This window comes from Armigeres subalbatus, chromosome 1 (genome assembly GCF_024139115.2).
Source record: "Armigeres subalbatus isolate Guangzhou_Male chromosome 1, GZ_Asu_2, whole genome shotgun sequence".
NCBI classification, from domain to species: domain Eukaryota; kingdom Metazoa; phylum Arthropoda; class Insecta; order Diptera; family Culicidae; genus Armigeres; species Armigeres subalbatus.
In genome coordinates this window covers 293,317,494-293,336,293 of record NC_085139.1, presented here as the reverse complement: position 1 = coordinate 293,336,293, position 18,800 = coordinate 293,317,494, and the positions used below count along the sequence as shown (strand labels likewise).

At 38.0% G+C, this 18,800-nt stretch overlaps 2 protein-coding genes across 5 annotated transcripts in view; one reads left to right on the top strand and one right to left on the bottom strand.

The window, feature by feature from the left end:
• LOC134207731 (gamma-aminobutyric acid receptor subunit alpha-6) overlaps positions 1-18,800 on the top strand; it is a 642,164-nt gene that overhangs the window by 260,514 nt on the left and 362,850 nt on the right. The window lies entirely within an intron of this gene.
• LOC134207729 (low-density lipoprotein receptor-related protein 4) overlaps positions 1-18,800 on the bottom strand; it is a 374,845-nt gene that overhangs the window by 335,068 nt on the left and 20,977 nt on the right. The gene's annotated exons all lie outside the window — the stretch shown is intronic.

Sequence of the window (18,800 nt, the reverse complement as noted above, 5' to 3'; positions counted from 1 at the left end):
ATTTTCCGGAAGAACGAAATAACAAAACGGCCGAATTACTTCTGCGGGTGGGATCACATCCATCATTGACCTTTTCCGGCCACAAGCCTACTTTCAAAGTAGGGATTACATCCACCATTGCTTCAATCCGGGCATGCGCCTTAAGACCGGATCAAATCCACCATTGCCTTAATCCGGGCAAGCGCCTAACTTTTAAAACTCAAGCAATACACTTGTCGTAGACGAGTTACTAAAACCAATCAAGTCACATATGAGTTACTGCAACCATATCAATTTGAATTGTGCAACTCAGGGAAGAGAACATATCTACCATTGATTTATTTCCGGCAAGCGCCTACTTAGATAGAAGAAGCCCACCATTGCCATAATCCGGGCAGGGCCTACTTTTAAAGAAAGGATCACATCCACCATTGCCTCAATCCGGGCAAGCACCTTCTTTTAAAGAAGGAATCACACTCACTCACTCCGCGATTCTCCTCATTTCTCACTACTCACTGTAAAAAAAGAGGAGCGAGAAGTGAGAAATGAGGAGTGAGAAGTGGGACGTCTCATTTCTCTTTCCTCATTACTCACTTCTCATTGTGAAAAGTGAGTAGTGCGAAGTGAGTAGTGAGACGTCTCTCTTCTAATTCGGCTATTCGGCCAAACGATCTTTTCGGCCAAACGACGCTTTCAGCCAAATGACACTTTCGGCCAAATGATCCTTTCGGCCAAACGACCCTTTCGGCCAAATGACTCTTCCGGACAAACGACTCTCTCGGCCAAACGACCTTTTCGGCCAAACAACCCCTTCGGCCAAACGACCCATTCGGTCAAACGACCCTTTCGGTCAAACGACCCTTTCGACCAAATGATCCTTTCGGCCAAATGGCCCTTTTGGCCAAATGACCCTTTAGGCCAAACGACCCTTTCGGTCAAATGACTTTCGGCCTAATGGCCTGTTCGGCCAAATGGTATTTTCGGCCAAATGGCTTTCGGCCGAATGGGTTTCGGCCAATTGACCCTTCCCAGTCTAGTGGCTATCGTTTCTGCATATTGAGTTCTCCAAATGAATAAAAGTGTGCGTGAATCTGCTGTATTCCTCTCGTAGTGTTTGTGATATTTTTGCTGCAACTGGATTACCACCCACTTTTATTTTACATATCCTACACAGTGCCATTATTGTTGGTAGGGGAACTGCTCCTTGAATTCATACCATGTACCCAAATCAATACCATTCGAAAACAAAGAATTGGTGCGCTGATTGTTTTATTTCTCATTTTTGTGATTTTTTTCTGCAGTGAGCACGCCGGAAAACAACAAAACACGGCACAAATTGAGCCTAAATTGCATGTTTTGCGAATGTTATTGATATAGGAGCATGTTATTAATAATGGAACAGATACCCTAATTCTGGATTTGGAAAACTCAATAAACAGGAGGTCATGAGTTCGATCGCAGGCTCGTTCCTTTGCTATTCTGTATGGTTTAGTTCGTTCTGTGTTTCACGTTCTACCACGATTTCGACCGTTTTAGCTTCCACACTAGCAGGTCCGTGGCACATATCAGAGGTCGTAGTTCTCTGCTCCTTTCTTAAGTATAGGTGTCCAAGTGGTAATTTATTATAATTATAATCATTTCCTTTCCAGCATTCATAAAGTAGTGGCCAGGGCAGATTTCGACTGTTTGAGAGTGCCTTGCTTCCATCTAAGAGATAGTGCTTAGGCCAAATTCAATATCTGTGGTAACGGATGGAAGTGGGAAGTCTGGGCTTGTAACACCTACGAATCATGCGAATCGCTTAGCTTAATGCTAATGCTAATACCAGGACTGCTGCCTAAAATGGGCATTTCCTGTTTGTCCTACCCACGACTCGGAACGTGGATGCGCCTCTGGTCACAACATTTACCAACCTTCTCATACACTGAAATTTTCCATAATTTCAAATAGAATGAGAAATGCGTTTACGTAAACATTTTACATGGGAAATAATCCGAATCAATCCGGAAAGCAACTGGTTGGCGTGAGTTTTCTGAGAATCGTAATCATCCAATTTCGCACCGGGCGCAAACAACCCTCATGCAATGAATTCTTAACTGGATAAGCAATCTTTCTGTCGCAAGTAGATGAACGATGGTATTCGTGAATCATTGGACATACACAACATAAATTTTCTAACATTTTTTTTAGAATTTTCCAAAATCATTATTGACCATTTTAATTTGTTTAGGGTGTGATATCCTAAATACCACTCATAATTGAAGGAAATTTGCATTAAACTCGTTTACACATTTAAGCAAGGCAGAGTGTCTCTTCATTTTTTTCGTATACAAGTCCGTAATTGTGGGATGCAACGGATAACGAGATAATGCACTGATTGGATGCTATTTGCGGAACGTAGTTGTCACCATCAACCGCTCGCTGCTGTGTGGTTGCAAACCATCATTGAATCATCTCAAGTGGACCGTCACGTGCTCCGCAAAGCTTCGAACTTGGCCCCGTTGCCACATGCGGTTTATGTGTGTTCTCTGTGTACCCAGCAGTTCTGATACGGAACTGCGAGTGGAGGGAGGGTAGTTGGTCAAGGCCTCAACCCAAGGATGACACCAAAGGATTTCGCTGGAAATTAAAATAAACATCGACGAAAATAATTCGCAGATACAGATGGCTCGGTGGCATTGGTTTGGATGTGAACGGTTAGAGTATGCCGCAGTGCTCCCACTAGCGATTATGGAAATATTCCAACAATAACCGGCATTGTGCGGTTCGTTCCCAGTTGGGGTTTCTATATTTAGAGATGATAAGCCACGGTTCCATTGCATCGTCCCATGCATTTTATTGTGCATTATTCACTCAATCAATCAACGCCAATAGATATGGGTTGGCATAACATATGAGAATGATGCAAGCATGCCATATGGCCATCGCACCAATAGGGGATAATGTTTTTAAACGAATATCAATAGTTGCACTAATATGGTATGCACACTAACTACGTATAAAATCACCATAAACCGAATTTTGTGGATCATGATCAGGTAACAATAATCAAAGGCATGTTTTATTTTCGACATGAGGATGTTTTGAACAGTTAGTATGCAAACAGACATCTTGTGCTAAATATGTGAACCAATAGTTTTTCTTCGAAAGGGATTTCTATTTTTACTTTCTTCTCAGCCTATCGCAATGCAGCACGAGAAGATTATAGAAAGAAAAGGAGAATATACTACATATTTTTGAAAACTAATTACAAGGCTTCTTTTAACTTTCGTGTTATTGAATATAATCACCATACATGGCGATATCTAATTTTGGTTTTCGCGTAGAAGTTAAGATAGGGTATCCAATCATGGTTTGAACCAAATGGCGGGTTTCAGATGAGCCGTCAAAACAAAGTTGATTTATTTCATTAAAGGGACATGTTACAACTGCGATTTCTAGTTTATATAGAAGCTTAGTTCATTATCTTTCTAGAAACATTCTAGGTGCACATATTTATGCTTAGTTTCATTGAAAAAACTTAATAATTACTTAACTTTGATTCGTACCATGGTTTGAACTACACTGTTCATGGTTTGAACTAAATTCGTACCATGGTTTGAACAACTGCAGCAGCTCCTAAATATAATACTAATCACATGCATGAAACGCTGAGGAAATCTATAGAAAAGCACATTTGTTTTACTATTCATCTTCTCGCATTAGATTAGTAACTCGAAACGTGTGAAAATCGTCTCAATTACCGATATAAAAATTGCGATTTTTTCATATTGTACGTGGATTTCCTTAATGGACCCGGTGGTTTGAAATCGCCGGTGATTAGAACGGTCGTTCGAACAGTCGGTGGATTAAACGTCAAAAGAATCTGACAAATGTTGTGTCAAATGAGTTGTTGACATTCTAATCTAATATCTGTTCGTTGATAAAATACTTCATGTATTTAATTTGACTTTCATTTAATCCATTGGCCGTTTCCGTAATAATGGATAATTTGATATTAGAAAATGTAATTAGAAGGCGAGCGACCACCAACATTGCCTTTATGGGCATTATTTTCTTGTATTATCGAGGAGTCAACTTGCGGTGATCTACCATAAATCGTAGACAACCATTACTTCATGGATTACGGAATACGAAGGTGATGGTGGAATATCTCCGGTTCAGCGACGTAGAAGCTTCCGAAAATTCGATGAGGTCAAACGGAGTTGGATAGTCCAATTGTACACAAAGTGTCCCATATTGTATTTGGACGAAGCTCGTTCACCAATCATTTCGGTGTGTCGATCAGCTCTTCGTCTATTTGTAAAATTCTTCACGCGTATGGAATGTCTTGGAAGGCATTGGAACGTCGAGCTATTCAGATCCGTGAGGATGATATACAGCGTTACTCGAGGGAGTTGTTTTGCTTTTCGTGGGGATATGACCAACTTCTTTTTTTGGATGAAGTTGCCTTTGCAAACCGGGAAATGTTACGTGATCGAGGCTACGGAATGGTGGGAAAAAGCTTGATTTATCGTGGAGAGTTTAAAAGAAAACCGAGAGTGTCTACCCTATGTTTTCTGGGACAAACAGGAATCGTTGAATCGTTTGAAACCGAAGGAACATTCACAAGACATAAGTTTTTTGAATGCTGTCGAAAAATGGCGCTTTTAAATGGCTCTGTAGAAAACTATCCTGGTCGATTATCGGTGTGGATTATTGATGGAGCACGCATTCACTGCGATAAGCATATAGTTTTGTATTTAAGATCTTTGGGAATAATCCCAATATTTTTGCCAGCTTACTGCCCATTCTATAATCCCATTGAGATAGTGTTTGGCCTAGTTAAGCGATATATGAAGCGCCATTATGTCGAAGAAGATAAAACGCCATTACCCATTGTGGTTGCAGCGGCTTTAACTAAATTCACGAATTATGACTGCTCAGACTTATTCAAACAATGTAGCTATTTCCCTAACGGAAAATTCGATCCATTAGTGAGATCCAAAAATGAGATTATTCTGATCGTGATAATGAATGTACCGAAAGGGAATAAAACATGTTTTAACTTAAGAAATATAGCGAAAAAAGAAAAAAAAACTTGTTTCAACAGTTATCAGTATGATCTCGAGAAGCAAGTCTGCGGCTGAACTCTGTTTCTACAGGCGGGAAAGAAGTTTGCATTGCATCTCAAAGGGATCTTGAGTTGGAAATTTCCGCTTTCAACTCATGTATTTGAATTTGAACTTCAGACACACATTTTGCCAAGGAGTCCACCTTTTCACACAAGCTGTTAACTGTTCCCATTAAACTTTCGTTAATGTTGAATGCAACCTTCAGTCCTTGATGTGTTAGGGGCCGTATACATATTACGTAAGCACTTATGGGGGAAGGGGGGTCGGTCAATATCTTACGCTCCATATAAATAAAAAATCATTTGTATGAAAAAAATCTTACATGGGGGGAGGGGGGGTCGAAAAACCCAGAAAAAATGCTTACGTAATAAGTGTACGACCCCTTACTTGTAGCTGGTTTGACTAGGAAACTGCTGGTGCTCGGAACAAATGAAGGTAATCGTCTGGCGGAGCTTCAATCATCAACTTGACTCGGCGATCACCAGGCTGCGCCAGAATTAAATTAGCCCATTTTTCCCAAGATGACCACAAAGCTGTGTAGTGCGAGTGCTTTTCTTTCAGAAGATTTACACAATCGAATAGCTCCTCCGAAGATGGTGCTCCAGCTCTATCCTTTTTCTCTGGATGCAACAGCTGTTTGTTTACGACTTCCCACAGAGAGTGCGACGTAATTGTAGTAGAGTATTTAAAAACAGTAGTAGAGTATTTAAAAACATGCACCTGAATTTCTTTTCCGCGCCAACTTGCAAGTAATTTCGAATTCTCGTGTAACTCATCCGTTGTGTACATTTTCTTGGTTTTTCCGTGCTTCAGTAAAACAAATTTCGGCAAATCGATCAAGCTCGGAGAATCTCTAGAGGACCATTTCACTTGCTTCTCGTTGTCCACCATCACAACAATAACTTCTCTTGATAAGTATTGTTTAACATTCTCCCAAAGGCACTTCATTAAATCTGATTCGCAACTACCAAAAATATTCGCCGAACACACGGGGTCGGCTAGATGCTGCGTTTTAAAAGATCGAACGTACAATACTCCGGTGAAATGAAATTGAGCGTTTTTAAACTCGTTGGCCGATACGTTAATGGTCATATTTATCTGCGATCTTTCTGTCCTAGAGCTTGAACCAACTACAGCGTTATCCTGGGTGAGATCCTGGTTATCCTCATTTATTCATTGGCGTAACTAAGGAAAAATCCTAGGGGGGGCTAACTTTTTCTATTCTTACCGTCAAACACAAAAAAGTTATTGTTTTTGTTCAAATGTCCGCAAGTTGGCCTACCAAACAGCTATTTCAATACATCCAGTGACGACTTGAACAGCTTTGACATAAAAATCTAGAAATGTCGTGGGATTCCCAATAACTTTGATACGTAAAAAACTTTAGAGCTTTAGATACATAAGATTTTCGAGTTTTACATATCCATTAGAAATAATTCATGGCCGTGCGGTTAGCAACGTCAATCGTCTAGACGCATGGGAGTATGGGTTCGATTTCCCTCCGGTAAGGAGGAAACTTTTCATGATCGAAAAATTGTCAACTGGTCCACTGGGCGTTATGTGTCCTGTCCGTTGTCTCATGCTAAGTGTTGAGTGCTCAGTCTGTACGACCTCTGGTCGAAGACGGTGTTCTTGTCTTTTTACATTTTAGTTACCTCTCCTTGAAATTTCAGGGTTTACCAAGCTTTTTTTTCGGATTTCAAGGATTACGGATTTTTTTTTGGATTATCAAGATAATTGGAAATTCAAAGTTTTCGGAAAATAGCAGCAACATCGCTTGAATACTTTACCAGAGAAATCTGCAGAAAAATATACCTTCAAAATGTCTGCTATTACAGGCATACGATACGTTGTACTCAGCTATCACAATATCTAAAGGTTTCTCTTGACAATCCTTTCAGAAATTCCGGTTATGTGGGAAAGCTAGAGGTCATTGGCTCACTTTAAAAACAATACTCGCAATGCAATGCAACGCAATGTAACCATAAAAATCTTTAAGAGTTGATGATTTGCTGATGAATAAAAGTCAAGATTTGTTAGAAATCTTTCGGCATAGCCTAAGCATCTAGTGTCTCCTGCTCAAGTTAAACAATTGGCTTTTTCATGTTGTCTAAATATTACAGGCAGTTTATTATTTTTTTTTACAGGCAGTTAATTTTCTTTATTAAATCAAAATCTCAGCCATTGTATTTGTTCTGTTAGTCTGTTACTTCCATTATTTATTCAATCAGCATTGAATCAGCATGAAAATACTGTTCCAACTCCAACATTTATCTCTCATTTCTCATTTTGGCAGCACAAATGTCAATTCATAGGTGATAAGCACATCTAAAAAAATTTTTTGTGCGTACTGAAAACGAGTTGTGTTTTGGCGTTATGTGCCTCCGAAAGTGTAATTTACTTTAAAAATTAGATTCGTACGCAATTCACCTTAAGCAATTATATGTGTGGCTGAGAATAGAGGGAGCGTAATATCCTTCGTGTTTAGCATTCATAACCCAAGATATATCAATTTTTCGAAGTTAGAAAACATGATAAAATATATTCAACTCACTTTAGAGAGATGATAAGAATTCATTATATGCAGTTACGCCCAGATATGATCAGAGGGCTAGATATGTGCCATACACATGCAAAGTCGTAGGAATTCTAGGGGGGGCTAACTTGATTCTAGGTGGGGCTATAGCCCCCCCTAGCCCCCATGTAGTTACGCCAATGCATTTATTTCACCATCAGGACTAAAGATGGTAACATCTTCAAAACTTGGCGATCTCTGATCCAGATACTCGATGTCAACACAATCAGGATCAATCATTTTGTCTTTTTCCGAAGTTTGGTCTCCGTCATAGCTTGTGGAATCACTCATTCCGCTTTCTTTGAAAAATAATAGATTTAAGAATTATAGATAAAAATGTAAAATATTATTAGTATTGCTTATTGCGCTTTTTGCACTTTATAAGAGTATTGCGAGATTTTTTTTCCAACAGTCATCTTTTTCTCACACTCAATACACTCAAAAAAGTTTGATTTTTCGTGTATAATATTTATGTGTGAGTGCTCAATCTGAAAACAAATAGACGTCAAATCATGGCGGGAATCGATTTAGTGTACACGCTTACATGTGACTAACGAGTAATGGGTTATAATTGGGTAAATTTCAAACCGAAATGAGAGTGCGTATGAGAAAAAGAAGCGTGCAAATCTCGCTTAACTTTTCAAAAGGTCCTATGTAACAATTCGGTCATTCCGAGAAAAACGAAGTTGAAGGTTGGCAAAATATTTTTTAAAAGTGTTTCAAACAGAATGAAGTTCCATCTTTCCTGTATAATTTATGGGCAAATAGAAAGGTATATTTATCTAAAGAAATACAATACATTGCATCAGATAGTGAATTTAAATAATAACATCGAAAATGTCAGATAGGACATTTGGAATTTCTAAGCTGTGCATAGGTCATGTTACTTTGGTCGTTTGATGTTCGAGGATGTTACATTGGTCATTAGGGCACGATCTCGATCATGAACCGCCTATGCAAACATGTTTCTACAGCGTGTCGCAATTGATATGTTTCATTGATTAGAACTAAGAATAACAACGGCTTTGTTATGATCTTCTAGTAACATCGTGTTATTTAGGGCTTCCCGTTCTATAATTTGGCTCCCACATTCATAGGGTATAAGGTTTACAAGTCGTTGAGTTTGAGAATATTATATAATATTCCAACAATATACAAAAATCTCCATAAAACAGTAAACTAGTAAATGGTTTCACTAAACAGTTCGGTTTAAATGTGATCACATATCCCTTAAGGTTGATTTACAATTCGGAAAACGTGTCACGGGATTCGATCCCCCATTCATTTTTAAAGGGGCGATATTTTAGGGATTTGGGCACGGAAAACTAAATTCCCGCCCTTTAAAAATGCATGGGACCAAATCTCGTGACATGTTTTCCGAACTGTAAACCAGCCTTTTCGTACACTTAGGCAAAACTGGTAGTGTTCAGTGATACAAATAGCGTTAAACAGAAATAGAATTATTTAATTCGAAACATGACATTACTTACGTGTTCTATTTCATCTCTGCTACTTCAATTATCCATTCTTGGCTGGAAATCGGGGAAGACCAATCCAAGAACAGTGAAAGCGAGCGTTTAGCTCAAATTTATAAGTTTTTCCAACAAGTGCACAACCGGGGACTAAGTTTGGTCACCTTCCAGCTTTCGCGCTTTTCTTGGGAAACATTTTAGATTAGCTTCGTCGTTGATCGCTCTGGAATTGAACCATATGTGCAATGAGCAATAATTTTTTTCCCAAATCTAGGATTTTATCTGAACACACTAACTTCACTGATTCTAATGATGGATGAAAAATACCAAAACAATAATTAATTTTTAATAATAAAATATCTGTGCACTGTGCACGGAAGAAATAAACTACCCAATAGTGAGTTTAATTCACCCAACCTCGAACATCCGTACGGGAAGCCAAAATTGAGTAAGTAGGGTCGAAGTAGTTTGCCTTTACTCCCATGTTAAAAAAGTACCCAACGGAAAATTTATTCACCCAAATTTAAGTTTAATTCACTCAATTTCGACCTCAGGTAATAAAACTCAAAATTGGCTTCCCGTATTGAACTGGCGTCGTTGGATTTTTTGGCTCTTTTGTTTTTGACAACAAAAGAAAGAGTGGATGAAAGAGAAGAGAAAAAATAACTCAAAAGTAAGTTTAAAAATACTCAATTTTGGGTATTTTTTTTCTTCCGTGTGGAAGCACCAGAAATCACCCACACGGTTAGAAAAAAGTACCTAATTTTAGGTACTTTTTTTCTCTTGCATCTCCCTTCCTCTTCCCTTTGTTGTCATAAAATGAAGAGCAAAACCACTCAACAAGGGCATTAAAGTGTGGGAACCCAACGTTGAGTAATCTCATGTTTACAAAAGTTGAGTGAAATTTACATAACTTTTGGTTAGTTTCTATTTAAAATTAAGTTTATTTTGCGTAATATTAAGCGAATTTCACTTAATTCCAAGAAAAAATTACTTAATTTTGGGTTCCCACACTGAACCCCCGATTTGAATGAAAAGTACCTAATATTAGGTACTTTTTTCTAACCGTGCAGCTGTAAAGTGAACAAAACGTCCAATGTACCGATCTAGAGTCCTATATTATTATAGTCACTGTATACCGATCCAGTTTGTTTTGTTCGATTTGTCACATCAGACGTTTGACGGGATTGGTACAAGAAACGTCTTATGTAACAATAAAGTACAGCGAATCCGGAATGTTACATTGGACGATTCACTAATTTTAAGTCGCATTATTTTATCTTATTGAACAAAAGATATTTTAGTTACCAGATAAAGATTGTCGCTATCGTCGCTGTCCGGAACATCTTTTGCTGGCGAGGATAGGGGATCTAAATATCAATGAAGGAAAAATACATACACACTTACTTCATTTCACCGTATTCGGTAAATTTTACCGAAATCTCAACAGCAGAACTGTTCGGTAATTTATTTTACAGATTTTTTGTAATTTTTTCCATTGCTCAACTGTCAAAATCACCGAAAATCAGTTAAATTATTTACCGAACAGTTCTGCTGTTGAGATTTCGGTAAAATTTTACCGAATTCGGCGATTTAGTTTAAGTGTGTACGATTTGACAGTTAGGTACCACACATGTTTCGGACAGCAAAACAAAGGGAACCGAAGCGACAGTCTTTATTTGGTAACTAAAATATCTTTTTATTGAACGCCCACATATAATTATGAGCTATCAGACCGCATCTATTATAATTGAAGAGAATAACTTTTATTGTAGCGATGGTCTCACAAATACAGTCCTCTGGACATTATTTCTTGATTGCTTTGAGAATAGGTCGTATGTGCAAAAGAGAGATTCTCTTTGTTCACGCTCTCTTTCGCTAATAGATCGGCAAGTTTAACATTTTCTGCTACATTTTCACTTTAGCACGCTAGACAAAGTTATTGTCTTTAGATATCTGCCAAAAAATCCAACATAAATTTGTGTATAGCTTTGTAATAATCGAAAGAGAATGTAACCGAAGAGAGGCTCTCTTTTGCACATACGACCTATTCTCAAAGCACTCTAGATTTTGTGATGCGACTATCGTAGTTAACTATAAAAAAAATTGAATGGACTATCTCATATATTATTTTAACAGTGTCTCAAACAGTGTCTTTGTTTTCCAGAGCAGTTCTGCTATGCGGTATGTTGAAAACCTAGTAAGAATATACATTTTAAAATAACTCGAAGCTGTATTTTCTAAATAAACAATATAAAGTGAACGGCCTAAAAACCAAAGCAAAACTCCGCATAGTAAAGGGCGCAAAATAAATGACTTAAAAACCACTATGGTGTAAATGGTTCAAGAGACGTTCACTCAAAATAGCAATAAATGTGTTTCTTAAGAGATATCAAAAACAGAGTTTTACCTAGCATGAACAATCATTCACAAAGCAATCGTTTATGCTAGAAAATCAAAAATTATTGTTTTAACCGCGACGAAATTATGATCGGGATTAGTTTGCGGGATGGTTTGCGGTCCACTAAACTGCAAGCGAGCTGGTATTTTTCCTCACTTTCCTTATGAAAGTGCTTATGACCAATGTACAATTTCGAATTATTTTTTTCTGGGTGTTACATAAGACGTTTGAATTGACATTGAACTTGATCGTCTGAAGTAACAAAACATTGAAGAAAAACAATTTTGTTACTTCGGTCGTTTTGTCTCAAGTAGGAAATTCATTAAATTTCTCACTTTTTTATTCAATATATTCAATATATTAAGTCAAGTTATGTAGGTACTATGTAGTATAATTTGAAACAAAATGTTGTAGCAACTTATAAAGTTTCGATGTCACGGAGCGATGGTAATTAAAATTTCACTGAAGTTGAGACAATCTTCAAATGACCTTAGATGCTTAGATGTTTAGACCTGTTTCTGCTTTAAGGTAAGTATCTACTTTGTACGTACATTTAAACAAAAATCGACCGTATGAAGGATATTTTACTTCATTGATAAATGTATAAACTCGAATATATAATATTCTAGCTAAGTGCCCACCGCAATGCATTTTCCATTGGATAACTCGGTCTTCAAGAACAATGTCCAGGCCTTGAGCCGTGTGATACGACGTCGAAGTCTATGCATTCGAAGGGTCTTACGAAGTACAATGTAAGTATACTATCATTCCACGTGATTAACCAGTTCGCCCATGCATACAAATTAATCGGCTACCTTGATTTCGTTACCACCGAATCAAACCGAGAGGGAGTGGCTGAGTTTGGTTCCGGTTCCGGTTTAGATAAGGTTATTTATTTTCACTTTATTAGCGAGATTTGAAGCTCTATACTGGCTCACCTCTCCAGAACAGTAGTTAAGGTCAGGCGAGAAACATTCTCGATTCTCTGTACAGTGTTTCCAATATGCTTGTCACACAAGAGACAATATTATATTCAGGTAAATGCTAAGCATAGACCAAAGGTTTTAATTGAAAACTGGATGTTAATAGAACACTAGAATGAAAACATGCCAAGTTCCAGTTCTAGTTCCAGTGAAGCCATTTGTTACTTAATAATGGAGGTTAATGGTGTGATTTGGACACTGTGAAATTTATCTAATCAAACAGAATGGGAAAATAATGGAGTGATTCTGCTGCAGTATCATTGAGCAGTACGCACTGGCAAATCTAATTTTCTGCATCAAATAAATAAAGACCTATGTATAATCGTGAAATATTTGGACATTGAAGTTACATAGGACTTTTCCCTGGCCTGAAGATAAACATCCTATGTAGCAGTTAAATTCAATTCTATTGATTCTGCACATTGGTCGTTTTGTATTTTTTTGATCAGCTTTGTGTATTCAAAAATTTTTACATGGGTATTCATGGGACATACAGATTAATTGAAATGCCATCATTTGCAGTGTTTATCTCGATTTTTTCAAAATTGTTACTTAGGTCCTTTTGAAAAGTTATGCGAGAAATCACAATCTGCACAAAACTCTTTAAATTGGTGAAATCGGCAATCAGGGAATCAATTTTTCTTGGATGCGCATACGAAACAAGCGACAAAAGAGAACCAACGACAAAGCTTTGTTTTTGTCGGAGATAATAATGACAAAGATCCGAAATTTTTTGTCAGCAACAAAAAAGAAGACAATTTTGTTGCTAACTTTTCAACCCGTTGTTTTGCATTATCTCTACAGAAAATCTCGGTTTTAAGCTATCATAGTTTCTGCTTTTATGGAAATATTCGACAATCTAACTGTGATTACAAAATTAGCATCGTATTCTCGGAAATATCAGAGCATGCAAGCCAAATGATTCTTGTCATATTGTGTTTGGGTTCTGACAAAGGCTTGTTGCAAGGTGCGTTTGTCAGTAACAAACTCTGTTGACGACAAATGGTATATTGTTAGGCGTTACTCGAATATTGATTCCCTGTCGGCAATACATTGATTTGAATTATTGATCCGAGTTGCAGTTGAATTGATAAAAAACAATTCAAAATCTATCTTTGTACAGATCGAGAGAACTATTTGTTTTGTTTTGAATGACAGCTGTAAAAAATTGAATGATTCTGAAAAATCAACATTGTCGTTTCATAAGAGCGTAAGATGCAAACGTTAAAAGTATCTAATATTTTCAGTCAGTTTCTGAAATAGAAGGAATTATGGTTTTTTCATGTTTATGCGACTTGAAACACGGTGCTCTACACTGAAAAGATAAAATAATTGAAAAATGGTTTTAAAAACCCAAAATTGAGAAAATATTTTTTTTTCTAACTAATGAAAATATTGTATGCATATTTGTTTTTAACAATTTTGTTGATAAACTTCAATATTTTTATGTGATTATAACCAAAGAAAGGTTGTTCGTAATGAAGTACTTGTGTGTCGTGTGACGATACGCTTCCACGCAGCGTTGAAAAGACGCTACGTGGGCATTAGGCCTAAGGGAATGAAATTCGTGGATAAGATTCCTGAGGTGTTAAGAGCACACCGCACATATGGGCCAAACACAATGGATACGTTTGCGTGCGTTTTGACAGTTTTCCCATGGGCAAACTGTCATAACGCAAGCAAACGTATCCATTGTGTTTGGCCCAATAGGATACGTTTGCGTTGTGTTTAACACATTTCCTATGGGAAAACTGTCAAATGCAAGGCAAACGTATCCTATATGTGGGGCTCTTTAGGGTTCCTTATCCAGTTTTCCGCGAGCGGTAATGGCCGCCAGCTTGCCTGCGGCTGAGTCTCTGATTTGACTTTTCTGAAGGTCAACTGCACCCACCGTTCCGAGCATTTTGATAAATATGGTATTTAAGGGCCGATGTCCACCTAGCGGTTTTTTACGCTGCGTGCACGCCGCGTTCACGCAAGCTACCCAGCATCAAATGGAGTAATGCACACGTAAACGTGTGCACGACTACATTTGATGCTGGGTACCTTGCGTGGACGCGGCGTGCGCGCAGCTTGAAAACACGCTACGTGGGCATCGGCCCTAAGAAGGCGTGAATTCACTTCATCAGCACATTCTTATATTGGGGCTGTCCATAAACCACGTAGACTCTTGAGGGGGGGGGGGGGTTTCGAAAAAGTCTACGATAGTCTACGAAGGGGGACGGGGGGGTATACCAAAAGTCTACGTAGACCTTTTTAATTTATTTTTTTATTTTCTTGAAAACGATTTATATAACAGGTTTGTGCGAAGTTCACTTGTCGATTTTTTTTAGGATTTTCCGTTTTTTTTTGCAGGACTTTACCGAAATAATTTTGGGCATTTCTCCATAAAAATGTGATGAGTTTCACTGAAGTAAAAGTCATGGATTTTACCAAAAAAATCTTCTGTGTTGAGCAGGAAAATTCTCCAAAGTATTCTATAAAAACTTTCGAAAACTTTTCAAAATCTTCACTTGGATATTATTTCAGATTCTACTAGATTTTTTTTTTTGATTTTCGGCAGGCACTTCTTTGGAAATAATGGAAATTATGTCGTGCTTCAACTGATTTTTTTTTATTTACAAAGGAAGCATTTTGGAATATCAAGGAAAAAGTCTTTGGAATGCCCAAAAGATATTCTTTGGAACTTATAAAGGGAATTCTCTGAAATTTTCGCGAGAAACCCTTCAGAATATCAACTGGAGATTTTCTGTGAATTCCCCGGATATTTTTTTAATTTCGGAAATTTTTCGGAATTTTCGCGAGGATTTCTTCGATTTCAACAGATGATTATTCAGCGGGATATTGTATGGATTTTTTAAGAAAACCATCGGAATTATCACGTAGAGTTCTTTGGAGTATTACCTGGAAGCATTCAAGGTTATCAATTGGTAGATTTTCACGAAATTTCCACGCATAACTTATTGGAATTTAGACTTGACATTCTCGGAATTTCAACTCGAAATTTTTCAAAATTCTGCAAATTCTTCGGTTTTCACAAATTTTAACCGGCGAATTATAGGACAGAAGCGTGACAAATTTTAAGCGGTGGCGCGCCGATGCAAAAATGTCAACGATGGTGGCGCACACCTCTAGGAGGAATCGAATTCAACAGAAAATAAATTAATTGACTTTGAGATTTGATTTCAGTAGCTATGGACAGAGGATTAAATTTGATTTCGTTTCAAATTGGTTTTGTTTTGTTTGATTTTGTTCAGTTTGATTTTGTTTCGAGTTTCATTATAATGTTTACGTGGAAATGGATTTGAATAGCTGAATTGCTTAAAACATCATTGATTCCCATATTTTTCCCAATCATATTTGATGCTTTGTAAAATTTGGCAAAGTCTACGTAGACTTCATGGGGGAGGGGAGGGGTTTCGGAAAAGCCTACGAAAGTCTACTAGGGGGAACGGGGGGGTTTGAAAAAGTGAAATTTCGGTCTACGTGGTTTGTGGACAGCCCCTATGCCACATTGGTCAGAATGCTCGGAACGGTTGACCTCCAAATCAGAGACTCACCCGCAGGCGAGCTGGCGGCCATTACCGCACGCGGAAAACTGGATAGCCAGATGAAGAAAACTTGACTTCATCTTAGAGGCCACGTAGCGGTTATTTAAGCTGCGTGCACGCTGCAACTACGCAAGGTACCCAACATCAAATGGAGCAATGCCCACGTATACGTGTGCACGATTACATTTGATGCTGGGTACCTTGCGTGGACGCGGAGTGCACACAGCTTGAAAAAATGCTACGTGGGCATCGGCCCTAGGTGCCTGCCAGGTTATTTTTTTACGTGTATGGACGCTTCGCTTCGCATCGCACTTAACGTCTACTCTGACCAAGTTCATTAAGCAATGTTCTCTGTTGTTGCTTAGGCCTTTGTGAAATAGCAATGGCGAGATGGCGTTATAATAGGCGAATTTGAATAAAGCTCTTCGATCATTTCGACATCTGTTGGTCGTTACAAGAACCACGAAAAAAGTGTCGTTGGCCAAAAAAGTGCATTGCCGGCATATGGAGGGAGTACGATTTTCGCGTTTTCTTGTTAATCCAACCATTTATGAAAGCTGAAATAGTCGCAAATTGAAAGAAAATTTTGGTTTCTTTGGGATAAGCTTCCATCCGGTGAGTGCTTGCATATGATTTTTCCGATTAAATAGCACATCTCTTGCAGTGCCTCCACCGCACTATCTTGGTTATGAATTCCCGGATTTTTAATTTGCGGCTTATTTGGGTGGGATTCGTCTAAACAGCTGCCTAAAGACTGTAAGAAGCCATTGCCAGTGGAAAACATGTGACAATATACCAAAAAATGAAGTTAATTGGATGGAGAAAATTTGATTTTGAATGTAAATAATCGCTTCTGACGACTTTTCTCCCACACTCTCGCAGCGCACTCTACCACTGGATCCTTCTCGAATTCGCCTATTGACGTTGCAATTTCCCTTCGAATCCAACTTTCAACGAAAAGTACAATATTGGAAATGTAAACAAAATGCTCCAGCTAGGCGCATGCAGCGCTCCTAGCGGACATCAGCAGAACATGATTGCATTTACAAGTTAAAACCGTGGTATGAATTTAGTTCAAACCATGATCAGTTTTTACCTTGTATAAATGTTCCTATTTTAACTATTTAAAACTGTTTTTCAATTGTATGATGATGTCAATCGATTACAGATAAAAAATAGCGTTATTTTGATATATTGATCTCACTCCTGTGTCATAAAATGCGTCCTTTACGAGCTTTTTGAAATTATGCCACTGGTGAGGGGGATTTAGCGCAAATTCAGGATGTTTTTAAATCGCTCCATTTTGTTACTTAAACAATATGTACAAATGTTTAAATAATGTGACCAGACGTCCGCATTTAGCGGGACAGTCCCGCATTTTCACTATTTGTCCCGCGCTGAAAAGCGTCCCGCGAAACGTCCCGCATTTAACAAATTTCCGCGATAATGTCCCGCGAAATAGAGAAAAATAGAATACATAATTAACTATTTCTCAGTATTATTAAAGAAATATTGTATTTTCAAAATATATGATTTTGACTGAAGCAAATGTTTTGTAAGGCAATCATATGGATCATAGAAGTCAAGATTAAAATGTGCATCTGTGACTCAGACAAAATTATCTCTATAGTTTGTATTTTACTCAAGCCTTGTAGCAATGTGGGAAGGCTCTAGGATTCCAGGATTCAAATCAGGCGCGAGTCAAACCTCACCAGACTCATGGCCCAGAGAATCGTTTATCGTTTATGTTCGACTCGCAATTTGCATCATTGCATGATTTCAACGTGTTCTTCTTCGATGTGTTCATTAAATTATCTTTCTATGCTTAAAACAATGGATAGTAGATCTATACCTTAACGCTTTTTGAAGCGAAATCATTTTTCGGCAAATGAGCGAAACGATGCGATTTTGTGTGAAAATCTTAAGCCTACAGATCCCAAGCGAGTTAGCTTGCGCATGAGGCTTCGATGATTGAGATTTGAACATTATTCTGCCAACACTGACACTTCCTTCCTTGGAAAGAACGTCCAAAATCCCACTCCATTTAAATTTCATGCGGACCAAAATCTTGCGGAAAAATTACCCCAATTGGAAGACCGACCTTCAGAGTGTTGATATTGGATGTCAATAGTAATAGATCCGACAGTTGCGTCGAATAACTTGATGCAAAAAAGTGCTCTACAAAATGAATATTGTGTTCAAGGTAGCCTCACATTTCGGGAAAATTTTAGGCCGGATTCTGGGCTCTAAGTAATTTGAAATAGGACGGAATTTTTGATGTTCTGAGCCGAAATCTATTCAGTGTCACCCGTTTGGAAATAAATTGGAGCAAAAACCGTGGATCATATTCCTGGAGGCGGAAGCTTCCACCAGAATAGACTTTAAAAAATATGATATAATTAACCCTTTCAGGACGGATGGGTCATATTTGTCCAACGCGCTGGGCATATATGACCCATCCGTCCTGAAAAGGTTAATTATTCATCACAGTATCTACTTTTGTTAGGTAATTTAGATTATTCAGAAAATAATTTTCGAGATTCGATAGCATTGCTTATATCGCAACTAAAAAATAATATTCTAACAAAATTATATACACCAGACGTTCAACAGCTGAAAGTCCTTTAACTGCAATTCTATTGTTATCGGACAGGGGACCGCTAAACTTCAAAACGATGTGAAACTCAATGATAGCTACATTGCGCTGCACATTAAACGTAGGATT